The sequence below is a fragment of the Dendrobates tinctorius genome, unplaced genomic scaffold, assembly GCF_039654945.1.
Source record: "Dendrobates tinctorius isolate UK_male_01 unplaced genomic scaffold, ASM3965494v1 ptg000083l, whole genome shotgun sequence".
NCBI lineage: Eukaryota > Metazoa > Chordata > Amphibia > Anura > Dendrobatidae > Dendrobates > Dendrobates tinctorius.
Window position 1 is genome coordinate 32,415,326 of NW_027361751.1, and position 22,093 is coordinate 32,437,418.

General features: G+C 41.7%; 1 protein-coding gene and 1 pseudogene across 1 annotated transcript in view; one reads left to right on the plus strand and one right to left on the minus strand.

The window, feature by feature from the left end:
* The window catches only part of LOC141097194 (3',5'-cyclic-AMP phosphodiesterase 4D-like), an 895,493-nt gene that overhangs the window by 125,846 nt on the left and 747,554 nt on the right, over positions 1-22,093 (plus strand). The window lies entirely within an intron of this gene.
* On the minus strand, positions 108-1,630 carry LOC141097191 (lissencephaly-1 homolog pseudogene; annotated as a pseudogene).

A 22,093-nucleotide genomic window follows, 5' to 3' on the forward strand; every position in this document is an offset into this window, starting at 1 on the left:
CTTTCAATTCCCAGATTTTCCTCTCTCTGTCAACCTTAAACTGATCTTTCAGTATTAAGACTTTTAAATCCATCATACAGTGTCCAGGTCCAGAGAAATGTTTTTCCACAGGCGTGTCCAGCTCATTCCTTATAGTGTATATAGTCCCAAATACGAAGGGTCTTGTCATCAGCACAACTCAATATAAATTTACCTCCTGGATGAAGATGAACACCACGTACCCAGTTATCTTGGCCAACGAGTGTCATTAGGCACATGCCAGTACTGATGTCCCACATCTTAATAGTCTTATCTCTGGATCCTGATAGCAGAAACTGCCCAGGTTTACCACTCTTCTTCGTCTCAGATCCTGTGGCATCTAATATCGTGGAATAGGAGGTCTCGAGAGCCCAGGAGATGCACTCTACCACATGCTCATGTTCTCTTAGCTCTGCTTTGCATTCTTTTGTTGCTACCACCCAGACGCCGACAGTTTGATCATTAGAACAACTTGCAATCAGTGTACCATCTTGATAAGGCCTCACCATGCAGACCCACTCTCTGTGGCCTGTGAATGTCTTCACACAATACCCGGTCTGAACTTCCCACATTTTAATAGTTTTGTCTCTTGAAGCGGACACTATATGATCTCCGTTAGGCATTATCGCTACTGATGAAACATTGTGACTGTACATGGTCCTAATGCACTCAAATCCTTGGAAATCCCATAGCTTGATAGTCATGTCAGCGGAGCAAGAGGCCAGAAACTTGCCAGAACGATCAAATTAAATATTTTGTACAGAGTCTGTGTGTCTCTTGAGTGTGCTCTCAAAATCTCCCATCTCGTAGTCCCACACCTTAATTGTTGCATCTTCTGAAGCAGTGACCATAACACTAAACACTGGATGGAAAATGACACGAGTGACAGGACTCCGATAACCACTAAGTGCATATTTTTCGGGAGGGCATGGTATCCATTCTTTGGGGTCTCTCTTCTGACCAATTGGTCCTCCAGATGTAAATTCTTCTTTTGCTTCATTTAGCTTTGATTCTAATTCCATTACCTTCTTTTGTAATCTGATAACAGATGTTCATTTCTTCTCCAGTAGGCCCACATACTTCTTATCTAACTCTTCATTCATGTTTAGTTCTGCCTCCTTCTTGAAAACCGAGTATGCCTCTTCATAGCCATTAGAACGGAGATAGTCTGCTATAGCTCGATTTAGCTCATCCCATTGCCTCTGTGACAGGACCATGATGAATTGAGTCCCGGAAACAAAACAGTGGTGGAGACCTTCAGGAGTTCACAAATCCTAAGGAACTCCGGATCTGCGATGACTATGGCCACAGAGTGGCTTCAGATATAAAGAACCACAAGATAAATCCCACAGAAGACTTGAGTCATTCAACACGGAAGGTTAATTCCACCGGGGGAGTCATCCGAGTGCAGCGGCGAGTGATGGCCTCTCCTGGGCCACAGACTCCTCCTCAGGAAAGGTCCTCAGAAGGGCGGTGGGGGGCTGTGGGTAACAGCACGAGCAGCTGTGAGGGGACAACGGCGAGAATGGGTAGGGCACAAGGCGCCAACCGGGGATTCAGCTCTGTCCTTCCCTCAAACGAGAAAGCTCCAGCGCCCAAATACTCAGTGCACCCTTGGTGTTTTAGAGAACTTTCCGACCTACTTGTTTTCCATCTATCTCTGACCTTTTCAGACTCTATAAAGCCAAACTGTCACTCAAAAATAAGGACAATGTGGAGATAATGGGAAAACAATAGTGGTGGTCAAACCTGAACAATATTGGTGCCTCATATGGCTCATGAATCAACTAAAGGCCATATATGACAATCAATGGTTTGTGTTAGGCTTGCATGGTGAGGTGGATTCATGAGGCTACAGGTCTGGGTGGATAAACTGACTCAGGGTGTTGGTACAACAGGCTGGAAGGAACTTGAAACTCAGAGCAAGATGATGATGTTGCTGCAAAAGATTTATGTACTTAGAAATGCTTCAGGATTTATATAGGAAACACACTTTAAAATAATTATTGAATTAATTATTATGGAACTAGAATTATTCTCTTTCATAAAAAGAAGGTTGATTAAATGATCCAAATATGTATGATTACATATCCGCTGCCCTTTTAGCTATAATTGTGAGCTGGCGAGAAAACTAATTCTTAGGCCGGGATCACACATGCGAGAAACTCGGACGAGTCTCTCATCTTAATACCCGGCATTCCTGCCGGCACTCGGGAGCGGAGTGTGAGGCTGGATAGAAATACATTCAGCTGCACGCTCCGCTCCAGAGTGCCGGCGGCAGTGCCTGGTATTAAGATGCGAGACTCGTCCAAGTTTCTCGCGTGTGTGATCCCGGCCTTAGTGAGACAGGAAAAGGAGTAAAAAAAAGAGAACAGATAATATTGTCGAAATGTTATAGGCTTTTGGCACTATGGGATGTAAGGGACCACAGATAATGCAATAGATGATTAAGTCAAGGTTTTGCTGTAAAGACATGAATACAAGAGACAGGACAATTTTTATTTTTCACCAATGTTTGCATATAAGCCACTAGGTGATTTTTATAATTCTAACCCAGAATACTATAAGATTTCACAATTTTTCCAAAAAGGGAAGTTAAAAAGTTTAGAGGAACTTAAGCAGGATATAGGGAGAAACACATGTCCATTTAGATATTTATAGATAATGAATGCAACTTTAGCAACACTAGACGAGGGTACAATGATGGTGAGGAATTAACATTTTATATGTTTATATATGTTTTCTTGTGGATTGAAAGCAACATATAAGGAAAGCAAAGCACAGATTTATGAAGAATTGATAAAAGATGTGGCTAAAAGGGAATATATGCATGGAAAAGAAACAATTGGTGAAAAGTATTGGTTAATATGGATAACAAAAATTGTCAGCTGTGACAACGAACGCTGGCGGACAGAGCTCAAAACGCTTCGCTTTTCTTGTCTTCCACCATGCGTTTTTAAATAAATATTTTCTAAATAAAATATCAAGTTTTGCTATACATTCAGGAGCTGGGACTGCACATTTTTTGCTCCATATTGATCTTTGGCTGGCCTGATGGAGTTTCCTGCACACTGGATCTCACTGTAGCATTGGTGAGCTGTTTTTTTTCTGTTTTTGATTAAAAAGGATAGGAGTTTTTTTGGGGGAATATATTTAGCTTAATGCATCCAATTATCTCCCTGCTATGACACATAGTGACATCTAGTTTTGTAAAACATAAATTATACTTTACAAGAAAAAATTTGAAGAAAATGGGGTTAAGGGTACGTGCCTGCGATCAGTAATTGCTGCGGGTTTGACGCTGCGTCACACCCGCAGCGTCCAGCTGTTACAGCATAGGTCATGGGATTTTAAAATATAAAATAAATTAATCAGATCAGCTAACGGCGTAACGAGAAAAAGAAGCAAAAGGCCAGAAATACGGATTTTTGGCTGCCGCAACATGGTAAATAAATGCAATTAATAAATGATCAAAACATTGTATCTCCTCCAAAACGGTATCAGTAAAAAAAATGTTCTTAACAATTTCTAAATTTTTTCATCACTTAAACAAAAAAAAAACAAAAGCCTATGCATGTTTTGGTATCTGCGTACTCATACTGACTTGGAGAATCATACCGCCAGGTCAATTTTACCATTACGTGAACTTGGTAAATAAAAAAAAAACAAAAAGCAATTGTGGAATTTTTATCTCCGCCCTTCAGTTCATCACATAATAAAATTCATAATGTCATTCAAATGTACAACTTGTTACACAAAAAACAATCCCTCATACAGCTATGTGGGCAAAAAAACTAAAATATTATGTTTCTTGCAAGGTTTGGGAATTAAAAACAAAAAAAAAAATGGAAAATCGCAAGGTTGTGAAGGGGTTAAAGGGAATCTGTCATCTGGTTTTTGCTATCTTCATTGAGATTAGCATAATGTAAGGGCAGAGACCCTCATTTCAGCAATGTGTTACTTACTGAGCTGCTTGCTATAATTTTTATAAAATCAATGTTTTTTTTACTGCAGATACACCTGTTCTCTGAATGTTGAGCTCTATATAACCCCACCCACACCACTGATTGGCTACTTTCAGCCTATGTACAGTGTACACTTTAAGCTCCCAATCACTAGTGGGGGCGGGGTTATACAGAGCTCATGAATATGTCTGATTTTGCAGCAGTTTACTAGTCTTCTTATGATAATCTCCTGCTGATAGAAAAGGGATTTTATCAAAACTACAGCAAGCAGCCGAATAAGTGACACAGCACTGGAAGCTGGTTCTCTTTCCCTATTTTATGCTGCATTCAGATTAAGTGACAAAAACCTGGTGACAGATTCCCTTTAAAAAGATCAAAGATCTATTTAAGGACAATTTGGGGAATTAATTTACAAGTCGAATATTGCGGGATCTGACAGATGTAAATAGAGATAAGGAACTGAAAGAGGTTTTAAATGATACAGTTGTCGCCAAAAGTATTGACACCCCTGCAATTCTGTCAGATAATACTCAGTTTCTTCCTGAAAATGATTGCGAACACAAATTCTTTTGTATTATTATCTTCATTTAATTTGTTTTAAATGAAAAAAAAAACACAAAAGAGAATGAAGCAAAAAGCAACACGTTGATCATTTCACACAAAACTCCAAAAATGAGCCAGACAAAAGTATTGGCACCCTCAGCCTAATACTTGGTTGCACAACCTTTAGCCAAAATAACTGCGACCAACCGCTTCCGTTAACCATCAATGAGTTTCTTACAATGCTCTGCTGGAATTTTAGACCATTCTTCTTTGGCAAACTGCTCCAGGTCCCTGATATTTGAAGGGTGCCTTCTCCAAACTGCCATTTTTAGATCTCTCCACAGGTGTTCTATGGGATTCAGGTCTGGACTCATTGCTGGTCACCTTAGAAGTCTCCAGTGCTTTCTCTCAAACCATTTTCTAGTGCTTTTTGAAGTGAGTTTTGGGTCATTGTCCTGCTGGAAGACCCATAACCTCTGAGGGAGACCCAGCTTTCTCACACTGGGCCCTACATTATGCTGCAAAATTTGTTGGTAGTCTTCTGACTTCATAATGCCATGCACACGGTCAAGCAGTCCAGTGCCAGAGGCAGCAAAGCAACCCCAAAACATCAGGGAACCTCCGCCATGTTTGACTGTAGGGACCGTGTTCTTTTCTTTGAATGCCTCTTTTTTTCTCCTGTAAACTCTATGTTGATGCCTTTGCCCAAAAAGCTCTACTTTTGTCTCATCTGACCAGAGAACATTCTTCCAAAACGTTTTAGGCTTTTTCAGGTAAGTTTTGGCAAACTCCAGCCTGGCTTTTTTATGTCTCGGGGTAAGAAGTGGGGTCTTCCTGGGTTTCCTACCATGCAGTCCCTTTTCATTCAGATGCCGACGGATAGTACGGGTTGACACTGTTGTACCCTCGGACTGCAGGGCAGCTTGAACTTGTTTGGATGTTAGTCGAGGTTCTTTATCCAACATCCGCACAATCTTGCATTGAAATCTCTTGTCAATTTTTCTTTTCTGTCCACATCTAGGGAGGTTAGCCACAGTGCCATGGGCTTTAAACTCCTTGATGACACTGTGCACGGTAGACACAGGAACATTCAAGTCTTTGGAGATGGACTTGTAGCCTTGAGATTGCTCATGCTTCCTCACAATTTGGTTTCTCAAGTCCTCACACAGTTCTTTGGTCTTCTTTCTTTTCTCCATGCTCAATGTGGTACACACAAGGACACAGGACAGAGGTTGAGTCAACTTTAATCCATGTTAACTGGCTGCAAGTGTGATTTAGTTATTGCCAACACCTGTTAGGTGTTACAGGTAAGTTACAGGTGCTGTTAATTACACAAATTAGAGAAGCATCACATGATTTTTCAAACAGTGCCAATACTTTTGTCCACCCTCTTTTTTATGTTTGGTGTGGAATTATATCCAATTTGGCTTTAGGACAATTCTTTTTGTGTTTTTTCATTTAAGACAAATTAAATGAAGATAATAATAACAAAGAATTTGTGTTTGCAATCATTTTCAGGAAGAAACTGAGTATTATCTGACAGAATTGCAGGGGTGTCAATACTTTTGGCCACAACTGTATATTGTTTGCAGCAAGACTAACTGTAGCCAGAAAATGAGCATTACCACAAAATCTTATTTTAGGGATTGAGAGAATACAGTAAATAATATTGCATTATATGAGATTGAAAATGCTCATAGAAAAAGATAGAAAGCAGAAAATAAAATAGCAAGTGGTCAGATTGATTTGATAGATAGAGGAGGGCTGAACTTTATTTTATTTATTTTTTTTTTACATTTATTTATCTATTTCTCCTTTTGTGTTTGTTCTTTCAACCACAGGATAGGGGAATGGGAATATGGGAGTGTGAAGGGGTGAATGAATGTGTATTGAAGAATTGTTTGTTTTATACTTTGTAAGGTGAAATAATGGAATATATATATATTTATATTGTGTTTTTCCATGTGGACTATAAGGCACATATAGGTTTTAGAAATGGCAAATTGAATAAAAAAATTGAATAAAAAAATGTGGTCAATTATGTACTAATATCCCCTATCCTGGTATATATATGTCGCCAATCCAGGTATACATGGTCCCCTCATCCTCATCCTGATATACATGACCTCCTCATCCCTATCCTGGTTTGCTTGGCCTCCTCATCCCTATCCTGGTATGCATGGCCTCCTCATCCTCATCCTAATATGCATGGCATCCTCATCCCTATCCTGGTATGCATGGCCCCCTCATCCACATTCTTGTATGCATGGCCCCCTCATCCCTATCCTGGTATGCATGGCCCCCTCATCCACATTCTTGTATGCATGGCCCCCTCATCCCTATCCTGGTATGCATGGCCCCCTCATCCACATTCTTGTATGCATGGCCCCCTCATCCCTATCCTGGTATGCATGGCCCCCTCATCCACATTCTTGTATGCATGGCCCCCTCATCCCTATCCTGGTATGCATGGCCCCCTCATCCACATTCTTGTATGCATGGCCCCCTCATCCCTATCCTGGTATGCATGGCCCCCTCATCCACATTCTTGTATGCATGGCCCCTCATCCCTATCCTGGTATGCATGGCCCCCTCATCCACATTCTTGTATGCATGGCCCCCTCATCCCTATCCTGGTATGCATGGCCCCCTCATCCACATTCTTGTATGCATGGCCCCCTCATCCCTATCCTGGTATGCATGGCCCCCTCATCCACATTCTTGTATGCATGGCCCCTCATCCCTATCCTGGTATGCATGGCCCCCTCATCCACATTCTTGTATGCATGGCCCCCTCATCCCTATCCTGGTATGCATGGCCCCCTCATCCACATTCTTGTATGCATGGCCCCCTCATCCCTATCCTGGTATGCATCAGAAAAACATAAACATCCTGTTGTGATGACAGCAGCTGATTTCAGCTTGTAAGCAGCGTACAGCAATGTCATCATGCTCTGCTTACAAGCAGACAGAAGCCTATAAATTTGAAGAAATTAGATCTGAAAAACATTCTCAGAATAAAAAAAAAGGTGCAGCTCGGAAACGTATTATATAGCTGATGTGGTTGTGTTGCGGAAAAATAAACCACGAGCAAGAGATAGATTTCTGTTATCACATTGATAACCCTCAAAGTCTTTTTCTCTTTATCTATTCTATCAGTACAAGATTGATGATAGAGGCTGACATGGTGATATGTGTTTGGAGATATACTGATCTATGGATTAACTAAGGAACTTGAGTGACATTTCAGAGAAGAAAACCCAGATATGAAAAAAATAGGTCAGGTGTCATGTATTTCCCCACCTTGTCATGAGGAGCATTATGTATGTTCACATTTTCACACTTCGATCATTCCATCCTTACTGTAAGTTATACCAATATGTGCACACTCCCTCTGGAAGAAGCAACATCGTGAAACGCGCGCTGACTAGGTATGATATATGTTCTGCAGCAGCTACCTATATTTTCCTTTTCTTATCTGGCTAATTATATATGTTAACATTTGTAGTAAATATGTATGCACAAAGCATTATGCACTCATGCAGCCCATTGTGGTGAAACCTATTTTCACAGCACTATGCACTTTTGCAGTCTATACATAATATAGCCATTTTAAATAGGAACTTGGCTGGCATGCTACTTTATGAGCACTTTTTCTAGAACATTTTTTAAAGAGGACTTAATTTAAGGAAGCCTTTATGGGAAGCTTTTTGCTCAATTTATTGATTTAAGATATTCCTCTTTTATTGTACCTGTTTCTGTATTGCATCCACATATGGATATATGATAAGATTCAGGTATATGTGCCTTTTTGAATACCTTTATACCTTTGTCAAAACCCACTCTTTTGCATTTGTTGCCCTCATTTGTACTGAATATCATTATAGCATTTATGTAATGTTTTTTAGCGTATACTAAATTAAAAATTTGATGTATTTTAAGGTATAGAGCTTCCTAGTTTGTTTGGATATGTAAGTTATACCATCCTGACATGTCAATCGTCTCTAGTGATCCTACTGCCTAAAGGAGATCTTCAACAGAAAAATAGGCAAGAAATCAAGTAAGGTAATATACTGAAAACATATCTTCTAGTGGTGTAAACAGGTACAAAGAAGTAGCGGCACAGAGGAGGCAATCTCAGTGGTTATGAAATAACAGCTTACTATTTATTAAATATTCAAGCAATTAATAAGGCAAGTCACTACTTGGAGAACCGCTTTTTAAATAAAGTAGTCCGCCTTGTGGAATAAAATCACAGGTACTCACCACCTGCACCGATGCCGTTCCAGCAATGTCGAATCAGCGTTCATTACTGGGCAGCTGCGCTCTCAGTACTTTAATTATCCATCATTCATCCAACAGGAGTGGGTGCACAGCAGCCAAATATCGGACGATAATTGGCTGCAGGGCTCACATAGCGTAACAATGTCACACAAGCCCTGGGAGACCCAGAGCTGACATGGCTGGAACGACACCAATGCAAAAGGTGAGTATATGTTATTTTTATTTCCTAAAGAGGAGTTCTTATTTTAAAAAGGGATTGTCCAGGTTGTGGAAAACCCCTTTCACATCGTGCACACAGATTACTTGCATTTACTTGACATATGCTGATCACTGAGGTTTTCCATTTTATTTAGTGAATAAAATAAATGATATAATAATAATTTGAGCATAAAAATTCTGGAAATGTGATTGGAAAAAAAATTACATTTAGGTAAAAAAACAGTTTGCATACTTACAATAAATATTACCAAAGAAAGAATTTACAGCAAGAACTATCAATTACAATTTACAGTATTCTGTATGATATTAAAAACCCTGCATATTAAAACATGCTGCAGGGTCAAACTGATCGAGCTTGGATAAGGGAATAATGTAGACAGGCTACACAATGCTACCAATACCTCGGTTAAAATATAGTATTCTCATTGCCATAATGTGACCTTAACTCATTGCGACAAAGCATTGAGGCAAAAAAAGAACAAATACTGATGGAGTGACCAAAAATTGGAAAATATAATATGTAATAAACTCATGCACAGAAAGAAGAGAAAAAAGTAGAAGCAATTTTCCCCCTGCTACCAAGGAAGGAAATAAAGCCAAAGCTGCTATTACAGATAGGACAGTGGTCTGTGGATCTGCGATGTAACAGCATGTCACTTCTGATATGGAGCAAGTTACATCATTTCATACAACTGTACAAACTAATACGTTTAGTCACTAAAACACCGAGACATTAGAGATCAATGACATTTATCAACTTTAGTTTTAAGGACTTGTCATAAGTTCTCATCAGTGCGGATCGAGATCCGCTTTGCCTTTATAAAACAGATGCACAACCTTAACGTTTCCCTAAAGGTGAGCCAAGTTTGTGATGATCAAAATAATTCGTGTTGTTTTGAAATTCTTAAAGGGAATCAGACTCATGCTCCCGATCCACAGGCAGCATGAATCACAGTCAGCAGCTGAGTAGAGATGAGCAGATCGCTTCATGCAACTCCGGTCCATTGTTCAGGTCAATGCATGCTAAGGACATCCAGTATAGAGCTGCAGTCATTAATGGCTGAGTATCAATCTCTGAGAGTTGGATCTTTCTCTTCTTTGACTATATTTGGGCACATTGATGTTTGTCCTCTCAGGGGTTCTGCCAGCCACCCTTCTCTACCTGGCAGGGCGAATGACCTTCTGAGTATGCAAAGGAGTCCCACATATCCCTTGCAAATCCCTCCAGTTTGGCTACAGCCGCCTCTTCTCTGGCCGGCATGCTGTGTGGCACCACCATCTTGGATGCCTCGCTATCACGGCCTATTTCCTTCTGACTCTTGCTGCAGGTCATCTCCGGCTCCAAATTCCACCGGCGACTGCTCCCTCAGTTCCAGGTCGCTTCCCGCAGAGCAAGAACTAAATAGAGGGCAAAATACAGGATGGATTATGGTATTATACCAGGATACTGAGCAGGAGAGTAGCTCCGTGCGTCTGCTTTACATGGCTGTCAGGACATGCCCCTGAACAACCCCTTTTAAGGAAAACAGTTATAGGGTCTGCCAACATTAGGGCAGGTGCATACAAGCATATTTTAGGTGAGAGTGGGATCCGACAAATCAGATATCACTCTGAACAATGTTAGTCTATGAGGACATGCACTTCTGAGTTTTTCCTTGGACAGAGTCTGCACAATGAAAGAAAAAAATGGCTGCACGCCCAATTCTGGTCCAATATTTGGATTGCACTCAGCCATGCAAGTCAATTAGTGTGTCGAAAACATCGGACTACACTTAGATGTCCTCTGAGTGCAGCCTGATTTCCATGAACTGACAGAATGGAGAAGATGGACACTTTTTTTCCTCCATCTCCTCCTCATCTGGAAGAATTGGATCACATTATGATCACACTAGGCTGACACTGATCAGGGTGTGATTTGCAGAATTGGCTCTATTCTCTTGGATGAGGGAATATGCGTCCTTCTGCACCTGCCTTTATATTACCAACAATTTAAGATAACATTTCCAATCAGTTACAAGTTTATTAAAATGTTTGTCCCTTTATTTGTTAGAAACAACATGATCACAGACTGGTCCACCTAGCTATTCACTTTGGGCTATGTCCCCAAGAGGAGCTTTTAATGAGTTTTTGACCCTACAGAATTTCTGCACCTATAATTTAAAATAGGTTACTTGAGGTTTTTCATTGTGTTTTTAATTAAGCCATATAAAAAGCTCCATTTAAGAACCAGTACATTATTAGACAGTACAAAAAAGAAGGTCACAGACCTACGCGTTTCGATGTGTCTTAATCATGGTCTCGAGAGACCATTCATAGCAATTTTTATTTTCATAAAAAATGTAGAATAAGCGTTAGTTCACACAATTTTTTTTGAGGAGTTTTGGAGCAGAAACTGAGTGGAACCTCTCCAAGTCCTACTCAAAAACTCCAAACGCCTCAACTCCAAACTCTTTTTCTGCTCAGTTTTTTCTCTAAAAATTCAGGAAACTACTCAGTGTGAACATAGTATGAGCTACACAAGCGTATGTTCTCTAGTGCCAGAGAATCAGGGCCGATTTCAGATGTCAGAGTTTCAGCCAAGTGTCAGTGCTCTCTGCTCCAATCATCTCGCAAGAGTGAATCGCAGCACAGTTGCGGAGGAGAAAGTAATTTCTCCGTCCGTGTTAATCGCACTGCACTCGGATAACATATGAGTGCCGTCCGATGTTTATGTGGGCCAGTGCGATCCGATTCTTAGATGTACTCGCAGCATGCACCGCCGCATAGAATAACATTGGGCCGAGAGCTATCCGATAAAACATCACATAACACTCGTTATACGCTCGTGTGATTGATCCCTATTCCAGAACAGTACATTCCTTATCAAAGGGGAATATGGTAAGCCAAACCTATGGACTTTGGGCTGTTTGCATATGCTAGACATGAACCCCGATCTAAATTCTGGCATTCTCTTTTCAGTGATTGGGGCTTTCAAAGGGTTAAATGGTGGAAATCAGAGGAATCCCTGTGTAGCAATGTTGCCATTAGTATTACTGCTAGTTACAGTAATATTCAATCAGTAATTTCACTTCATTATTTCTGCTGTAATCTTACATTATGTCTTGTGTTCTGGGACTATGTTCACACCCCTGTGGTATTTTTTTGTTAGGCAGTTTCTAGTTTAACACGTAGAAATTAATATTTCCATAAATATGCCCTTTTGATTGCTGTGGGATTTTTCTATTGGCAAATCCTATGAGTTGGCCTCAGTTTGTTTCCATTCTGTCAGCTCTTTTGCTGCCAGTATACCATGGCCTGCTCCACTATCCTAACAATGCTGTGCAGTTATTATCACAAAACACAATAAAGGGTTTTTTCCATTAAAGCACCAGTGCAGTGTTTTGTTTAATTGCAGCATCAGAGTGGTGCTGCTAATCTAATTTCCCTGACCCTAGTATTATTCACCAGCCGCTGTCATCTTGGGCAGTATTTTACCTCAGTATTTGTAAGCCAAAACCAGGACCCTCACTCCTCCTGTGAAGCCACATTCAGCATTCGGTCAGTACTTTACCTCCATAATTGTAAGCCAAAACCAGGACCCTCACTCCTCCTGTAAGGCCACGTTCCTACATTCAGTATTCGGTCAGTATGTAGGAGAGAGAGCCCCCGCTGTGTAACCGGGCCGGAACTAAGGGGGCTGTCACTTAGGTTCCCAGGGGGTATGTTCCCAGGGGAAGTAGTTACAGGCCAGGACAGAGACTCTTCTGGAAAGTATGGGGGCGGGGCAACTATAAAAGGAGCACAGGAGACCAGCAGGGGGCACTCGACGAGGAGAAAGACAACAAGCAGGAAGGAGGAGCCTAGGTGGTGCTGGAGAGCAGAAGGGAGCCAGCGTCTTCCAGAGAGATAGGACGGGGGCTTACCTAGCCCAGGGAAAGGACGGTACTGAGTGACGTGAGGAAGAGATACAGCGCTGCTACCCGCGGCTGCCACTGCCCCTCTCCATCCCGTGGCTGCGGCCTGTACGCTGCCATCCGCGCCCGCCACAGCCCAGCTCCATGCTGTGGCTGTGGCCTGTATGTTGAGACCCACGGTCGCCACTGCCTCTCTCTGTCCCATAACAGCGGCCTGTATGCTGCCACCCGAGGCCGCCACTGCCCCGCTCCATCCCGCGGCAGTGGCCTGTACGCTGCCAACCATGGCCGCCACTGCCACACTCCACACCGTGGCTTCGGCCCAGACGCTGAGACCCACAGCTCCCGCAGCCCTGCTCCATCCCACGGCTGCGGCCTGTATGACAAGGTCCGCGGCTGCCACCGCCTCGCCTCCTACAGGGGCGATGCCGACGCTGAGGAAGTATTCTGGGGCCTGTTGCACCACTTCTACACCTGGGCGTAGGAATGCACGAAGCCTCCGACAACTCCTCGTCGGCTGGGCCCAGCGGCTGAGACGCCGAACGGACACCTCCCAGACAACAGCTCTGCAAGACATCAGAGAAGGATAAGTGACCTTCCGTTGGTAGTTAATTATAATTCCAGGACTCGTAGTTGGCCATATCGCGGCCATATAGTTGCCGGCACTTGCCGAAAAGTTTATATCAGTTGTTTATGTATTATTGTCTAACTTCCCTGAGTGGAAAACTATTGTCAGCTTACCAGTTATCCATATAATCCATATATAAAGGTTGAATTTAAGTTTGCTCCTTCTCCGGTTCGTCTGTGCATCCTGCGTACCTGCGAGTACCACAAGTATTTTACCTTAGTATTTGTAAGCCAAAACTAGGACCCTCACTCCTCCTGTAAGACCACGTTCCCACATTCAGTATTCCGTCAGTTTTTTACCTCAGTATCTGTAAGACAAAACCAGGAATGGAACAATCAGAGGAAAAGTATAATAGAAACCCGTCACCACTTCTGCATTTATCACCCACTCCGGGGTTTTGACTTACAGATACTGAGGTAAAATACTGACCGAATGCTCAGTGTGTGCACGTGACCTTACACTTTGATTTTAGGTCTTAGAAAACAACAGCAACAAAAAATTCTTGAAAGAGATACTTCAAAGTAACGTTCACATTGACCAGATAGTTAGTTTTATCAGTGACATGTTATAAAGCAGAATGAGCTGAGTAGATTGAAATGTTTTTATGGGAAAAGATTCAGAATATCTTGTACTTTATGCATCAATGCTTCTGCTCTTTCTGGGCTTAGGGCAAGAAGTGGTCCTAATTAGTGATTGACAGCCTTCCTGTGTAAGCATGCATGGATAAATGGAATTCTGCCACTAATGAGCTCCACGTGACTGCTGAGCCCAGAAAGGGCTGGGATATAAATGACTAAAATGCAAGTTATGCAAAATTTGTATTAATCTGTTCAGCTTCTTCTGTTCTATATTGTGGTAACGATAGAATTCACAGAATTAGGCAATGTTTCACATTCAGTATTTGGTCATTATGTTACCTCAGTATTTGTAAGTCAAAACCAGGAATAGAACAATCAGAGGAAAAGTATAGGGGTATGTTTCCACGGTCAGTATCCGGCAGCGCTTTGGACGCAGCACATGTCTACTCCATCCAAAGTGCTGCTGGCTTTTGAATGTAGGTGATTCCGCATGTGTTCATTGAACCGTGCGGAATCACAGCATCCTATACATTGTATGGGTGACTTTATCTTGCAGAGATGGAGTGTCTCTGCAAGATAAATAGACATACTGCGGTCTGGAAAGACGCGCCGAATGTCCGGTTACACAGGGAAGCCAGAGGCGTCCCTTCACGTATAGAGGAGATGTGATTTCATGAAATCCCCCCCACTATGCTGCAACATCTGTCTGCTGTGGGTTAGACGCTGCGGCTGTATGCAGCATCCAACCGGCAACGTTTACTGACCGTGGAAACATACCCTCATAGAAACAGGTCACCACTTCTGTATTTATCACCCACCCCTGGTTTTGGCTTTCAAATACTGAGGTAAAATACTGACCGAATACTGAACTAGAGATAAGCGACTTTGCCTTTTTTAGGGTCAAGTCGGGTTTCATGAAACCCGACTTTCTCAAAAGTCGAGTCGAACGAAATCAGCTGACTATAGGGAAAAGTCGGGAAAAGTCGTGAAACATGAAACCCAATGCAAGTCAATGGGGAGAAAAGTCGGCAGTGAGTTGAGGACTGTAAACACACCTGACATGAATTTTAACCCTAGAGGTGGCGAAATCTCTCTCTCTTCTCTCTCTCTTCTCCCTCTCCCTCTCCCTCTCTCTCTCTTCTCTCTCTCTTCTCCCTCTCCCTCTCCCTCTCTCTCTCCCTCTCTCTCTCTCTCTCTCTCTCTCTCCCTCTCTCTCTCTCTCTCTCTCCCACTCCCACTCCCACTCCAGCTACGCTACGCTCCGCTTCTCTCATTGGCTGAAAAAGTCACATGCAAGCATTCGGCGAAACCCGACTTTGGCGCTTGGGTCGCCGACCGCATGGCCGACTTCACACTGTGGTCGGTTTTTGTTTTATGAAGCCCATCTTTGGCGAAAGTCGGCGACTTTTGAATCTGACCGACCTGTTTCGCTCAACTCTAGTTTACAGTCCTCCACTCACTGCTGACTTTTCTCCCCATTGACTTGCATTGGGTTTCATGTTTTACGACTTTTCCTAACTTTTCCCCATAGTCGGGCGATTTCGTTCGACTCGACTTTTGAGAAAGTCCGGTTTCATGAAACCCGACTCGACCCTAAAGGCAAAGTCGCTCATCTCTAGTAATTAGATGTTGCTGTTAGACTTTGCACTTATGTTGTAATAGTAGTAGCGTGCTTATTAATTAGCAATAATTTTCTACTGCAGCGTTCCCCAACTCCAGTCCTCCAGAGCCAACAACAGATCATATTTTCAGGATTTCCTTAGTATTGCCCAGGTGATAATTGCTTCACCTGCACAGGCCATAAATACTAAGGAAATCCCAAAAACATGATCTGTTGGTGGCTCTTGAGGACTGGAGTTGGGGAACACTGTTCCACTATATACTTGTGTTTTTTTTAAATTTTTTTACTACTACTAGTATTAATATTTGCTTCCTATGCTGTTGCTGTAACTTGTATTAGCAGTGTTTAAAGCCTGTCCACTACTTGGACAAACCCTTCCTATGAATGGTATTCCCCAGCAATAACATAAACTCACCTCCTGCACCGGCACCGCTCCAGGGATGTCAGCACCAGGTCTCACGTGACATTGTTATTCTACGTGTGCACTGCAGCCAATCAGCGATAGTGCTCTTATACTTATAGTTTCCCGTGTAATCCATAGTAAGTTCCCTAGTAAGCTTTTTTCAGAGTCCTCATGACTTTTTTGCTTGCTGATTATCCAGTGATTGAGCAAGAATCACAAAATCAGTCATTTGTAAACAGGGAGAAAACACAGGCACTGACAACATTGGCAGGAATTATTTCTGGCAGGATCCTATGTGGCAGAGAAGATCCTTTTCATTTACAGCTGAGGTCAACTAAACCAATTTAGTTTCACTTATTCTCCTCCACATAATAACCTTTATTTTAGAGGAAATGAACTCAGCAGTAGGCACAACCGCTCAGCTTAGATCCCAGCCCTTCAAACAATTTAATTGCAGAAATAGTTCCATGTAAGTATAACGTGAATCTTATGCAAGGATCTTATGCGGGACCTCGTCAATGGACCATGAGACAGAAATCTCCATAGTTGATCCTTCAAAGAGGTAAATGTTGTGTATCTCTGACTTGGGGGTTGTAAGTGTTTGTCTGCTTTTTATGCTTGTATTACACTCATGGAAGATTTCTCATTGATGCTACTCAGCATGCTTCATTTTCAAATACTGTAAATGCAAATGCTATTAATTTATAGATGCCCGGCGATACATAAACTGTATGTAAAATTATTTTTATATGATTATAATTGTGGAGCAGAATTGATACGTGTTGTCTAGGCATGTCAAATGTATGTAAAAATAGGCAACTGTGGCTGAACAAGCCTGGGTAGGTTATTGTGATAGGCACTTTAAATGATATGGACATTTTCATGTTTTTTTTTTTTTTTAACCTAAAGGGATTTTATAGGGTTGAGCTAAATTTCTGCAGTCCCTCTGTCTGATTGCAGATTAGCGACTCCTTACCGTGTGCATCCTGCGCGCTGCAATGATTCCCCTCAATTGCTCAATCGAGACACTTGCGGTCATGTGTCCGGAAGATTCTCATCTGCTTCTTTCAACTTTCTGTTGACAGACATGGATAAGAATTTAGTTGGCATGTCACCACCAGTATATGAATTACGTATGCCCACAAACATGGTCTGGCAATTGAGGGGAATCATGACAATGTGCCTAATGCAGCGGTGTTGAATCTTTTTGCTGCCAGGACTATTGGGATATTTAGAACTTCATTTGAGGGCCGTACAAAATCATCAACTTAAAAATTAGCCTGCAATATTTGTTTTAACATTTAATTAACTCATGCTAATGTGATAGCTAGAACTGCTTCTCCTTGGTAAGGCTGGTGATGTTAGTGGCATGGATGATATTGCTACTCATAAATACTTCTCCAGGTTTACTTCGTTCTGGAATGCAGTGAACGCTTTGTGATGACAAGTTTTGAAAAGAACTGCTCACAGCAGTAATTCCAAACACAGATGCATATTTAAGTCTATATCTACTCAAAGTGGGAAATTTATCACTGCTTAACCCCTTAATGACAGCCGATACACCTTTTAATTGCGGAAGTTAAGGGTAATTATTCCTCATATTAAATCACAAAACTCAAGATAAAAAGCGGACGGCACCGCTGTTACCGTGTGACTTCAAATGATGTGCAGCATGCAGAAGTCCAGCAGCTGGGAATCTCGGGTGCCAGACCTGGAAACAGTCAATCCTGGGAATCCATGCAAAGAGAAGAGGTCGCACTCATTGAGATTAAAGTTTCACTGATTTATTGACATATCATGAACATGTCAAGTCGGGGGAGTGACATAAGGAGTGTAAGGAAGGCTGACAACGGCCGTTTCGCGCTGCTCGAGTGCTTCAACAGGTCCGTATGCTTTTTAACGGCGCTGGGAAGTAAGTGTATAGCATTCCCCAGCATTGGAAATTCTCCGGGGTCTTGGCTTCCAGGGATGGCTGAGATCCCGGAAAACTTGATTCAGGTCGGCTTTTACTGACCCCAGTGTTGCGATCACCGTGAGTCACGGAATAACGGCGACCACAAAAAAAAATCTGATTTCCCATTTAATTTCTCTCTCCTTTGATGTGATCGTACATCAGAGAAGAGCAAAATGGGGTCCCCTGATCCCTCCCCAGTACCTCCGGTGTTACTGGATCCTCCTGCATCCCCTATGATGTCCACCGGCCGGCGGCGTCTTCTTCCGGGAAGAAAATGGCGGGCGCATGCATAGTGCACCCGCCGAGATCTGCCGGCTGGCACCCAGCAACAATAGGAAATTTTTACTATTGGTTCATTTTAATCACTGTGACAGACCCTACTGTGATAGGGATTATGGTCAGGGGTGCGTTAGGGTTAGGGTTGTGATTAGGGTTGTGGTTAGTGTTGGGATTACTTTTAGGGGTGTGTTGGGGTTATGGTTAGGGTTGGGATTAGGGTTGTGTGAGGGTTATAGATAGAATTGGGGGGTTCCACTGTTTAGGTACATCAGGGGGTCTTCAAACGCGACACGGCGCAGCCATTGATTCCAGCAAAAACTCCATCGGTGCTCCCAGCCCTTCTGAGCCCTGTCATGCGCCCAAATAATGGCTTTCCCCCCACGTATGAGGTATTGGTGTACTCAGCAGAAATTGCAGAGCAAATTTTTTAGTCCATTTTCTCCTGATACCCTTGTGAAAATAAAAAAAATTTGGTTAAAAGTTAATTTTTAGTGAAAAACGTAAAATGTTCATTTTTTTCCCTCCTCGTTGCTTTAGTTCTCGTGAAGCACCTGAAGGGTGAATAAACTTCTTGAATGTGATTTTGCACACCTTGAGGGGTGCAGTTTTTAGAATATTGTCACTTTTGGGTGTTTTCTGTTATATTGACCCCCCAAACTCACTTTAAATGTGAGGTGGTCCCTAAATTTTTTTTGTAAATGTTGGAAAAATGAAAAATCGCTGGTGAACTTTTAACCCTTAAAACATCCTAACCAAAAGAATATTATGCTTCCTCCAAAATTGTGCTGATGTAAAGTAGACATGTGGGAAATGTTATTTTTTAACTATTTGTGTGATATGATTCTCTGATTTAAGGTTAGAAAGATTAAAAATTGCTAAATTTTAAATTTTTTTGTCAAATTTCTGTTTCTTTTGTTTTTTTTTTTATAAGTAAACAAGTTACATCGAACAAATTTTACCACTATCATGAATTACAATATGTCAAGAAAAAATATTCTCAGAATTGTAAAAATTGGCTTGGTCAGTACCAAATTGACTCTGTTAATGTAATGTTTATATGACTCAAGCAGTACAAGGTCTGCTGTATACATCACATAGTAGATACCGAGACTGCTGTTGTACATATCAAACACTGAGACTATTGTAAATATCATACAGGAAAAATTAAGACTGCAGTATATTAATATAAGATACTTTGAGACACTGTTTCTATTGTATACACACCACATAGAATACTCTGAGACTGTTGTATACACATGACATAGGATATACTGAGGCTCGCAGGATACACTGAGACTATTGTATATACATCACATAGGATAGATTGAAACTCTACTGCATACATCACAAGTCAATAGTGTCTTGGAAGTAATGTCCCAGGCTAAAATATGTCTCAGTTAATCTCGTATCCATCATCATCGTCACCCTGTGGTTCTCTCATTTTTTCTATAATACTAATCGTGATTCAGGCTCTATTGCGAGTTGAGAGTACAACACCGTTAGGCTGCAAGTCTCTGATTGATGAGTCATTCCCGTCGTCCTGATCACTCGGTTCTGGTGTACTTGGCTCTGGCTCTGACCACTCAGCTTTGGTCACGCCGTTCAGGTCACTAGGTTCTGGTTCTGGCCACTCAGCTCTTAGCGCTCTGTTTCTTCCTCGATGCTGGAGCGCCACTACACTTACGGTACTTGTCCCACATTAGCAAAGGTGGCTATAAGCCAGCTCAGTTGCTTCTACATATCTATCTTGTTAACAGGTTCAGGTGCCGACTCTTCCTCTGAAAGTGGTAATTGTCTTGAATTGTGATTAAAAACTTGCAGTTGTTAGCACAACCAGAAGATTCTGTGTCCCATTGAATGTATGGTAAGTTAAAATACCCCATAATAGGGATTCTATTTTTCCTTCTTAATTTGTTGCAGCATTTCATCCTCTACTTGTTCAGCTATGAGGCTTGTAGAAAACTCCAAATAGCCACTTTCCATTATTGCCATCCCCATGTACATTTACTCACACTGACTCTACCTTGTTGCAGCTCGTCCCATTGAGCTAATGTCCTAAGTTGTATTCAATGAAAATACACACCCCATCCACCTTTTTTGTCTTTCCTGCCTTTCTAAATGTAGTGTGACGCTCTCCGTTTGTTTCACAGTCATGGCTATCATCAAGACAGGTTTCCGTAATTATCACACAATGCACATCGCTTCACTACTGATGGTGCTAGAGGAAATCTAACAAAGGATTTTCCACAGCTAATGCAATTCTATAGTGAAAAATATGCATATAAAACTCAGAGTACCCACAAGAGAAATTGACATGGCTGCAGATTTCAAACATGCAAACTCAATTTACAGTATGTAAAAATAGTAGCACAGTGGGCATGACATTTCTATAAATCTCATCCACTTTACTAGAACTATAAGACACAGCAAAAATACATAATGATAAAAACTCACCAAAAACTCATCATGGGAACTTAGCCTTAACAACACTAAAACATTTTAATTTAACGTTTCAGGGTCATTTACTTATTTTTTTTCTCTGTATAAGAACTCCTATAGCTGTACATTCTTTTTTGCATATTGATTTTTTTTTTCAATTTTGGTTTGAGCATTAGTTTATTGCATCCATTTTTCTCATATGCAAAAAAAAAAGTGTTCAAGCTTCTACCCACTTAACAACACAAATAACAAAGTGAGTGCGCATGCTATTGTTCTTTTTTCACTGACCCATTGACTTGCTTGATTGATACATGTCTCGGATAAAAAATGGATGTGTTTTTTTTTTTTTGTAAACACTCGGTCAGCAAATAAGCAGAGATATCTGAATAGCCTCATAGACTATAAGGGTACGTTTCCATGTACTGTTAACGCAGCGCTTTGAACGGAGTGGAAAACCTGCTCCGCCCAAAGCTCCGCCCCTTCTGTCCGTGCCGTGATTCCGGATGTGCTCAGTGAACACATCCGGAATCGCAGCAGGGTACCTATCCTAACCTGCCCTAACATGTTGAACCAGAGGAAGGCAAAAAAAAACCCATGTGGCAATTAAGCTTCACATTGGGGAAAAAAATTCCTTCCCGACTCCACATACGGCAATCAGACTAGCTCCCTGGATCAACGCAATATTAAGGAAACTAGTGTATATACCCTGTAATATTATACTTTTCAAGAAAGGCATCCAGTCCCTTCTTAAATTTTAGTAGGGAATCACTCATTACAACATCATATAGCAGAGAGTTCCATAGTCTCACTGCTCTTACAGTAAAGAATCCGCGTCTGTGAGTATGCTTAAACCTTCTTTCCTCCAGATGTAGAGGATGCCCCCTTGTCCCCGTCACAGGTCTAAGAGTACCTCTAATCCCCTCCACTATGCTGTAACATCTGGATGCAGCAGATTAAATGCTGCGGCACGATGCAGCGTTCAATCCGCAGCTAATCCTGATGTATTCCGGACCGTGGAAACCCTTATAGGTTCAAGTTCTAGCTTTGAGAAATACAGAGAGTACATGGAAAACAAGACATTTGAATGAAGCCTAAGGTTCCATTTAGACCAACATGTTTTTGATCAGCATGTTGCCTGTGTGTACAATGGGCCACACGCAGACAGATCCTCTTCTGGACTGGCTGATTTTTACTTTTTGCACTTTCGCTTTTTTCTCCCCTTCTTCTAAGAGCTATAATTTAATTTTATATTTACATCTAAATTGCCAA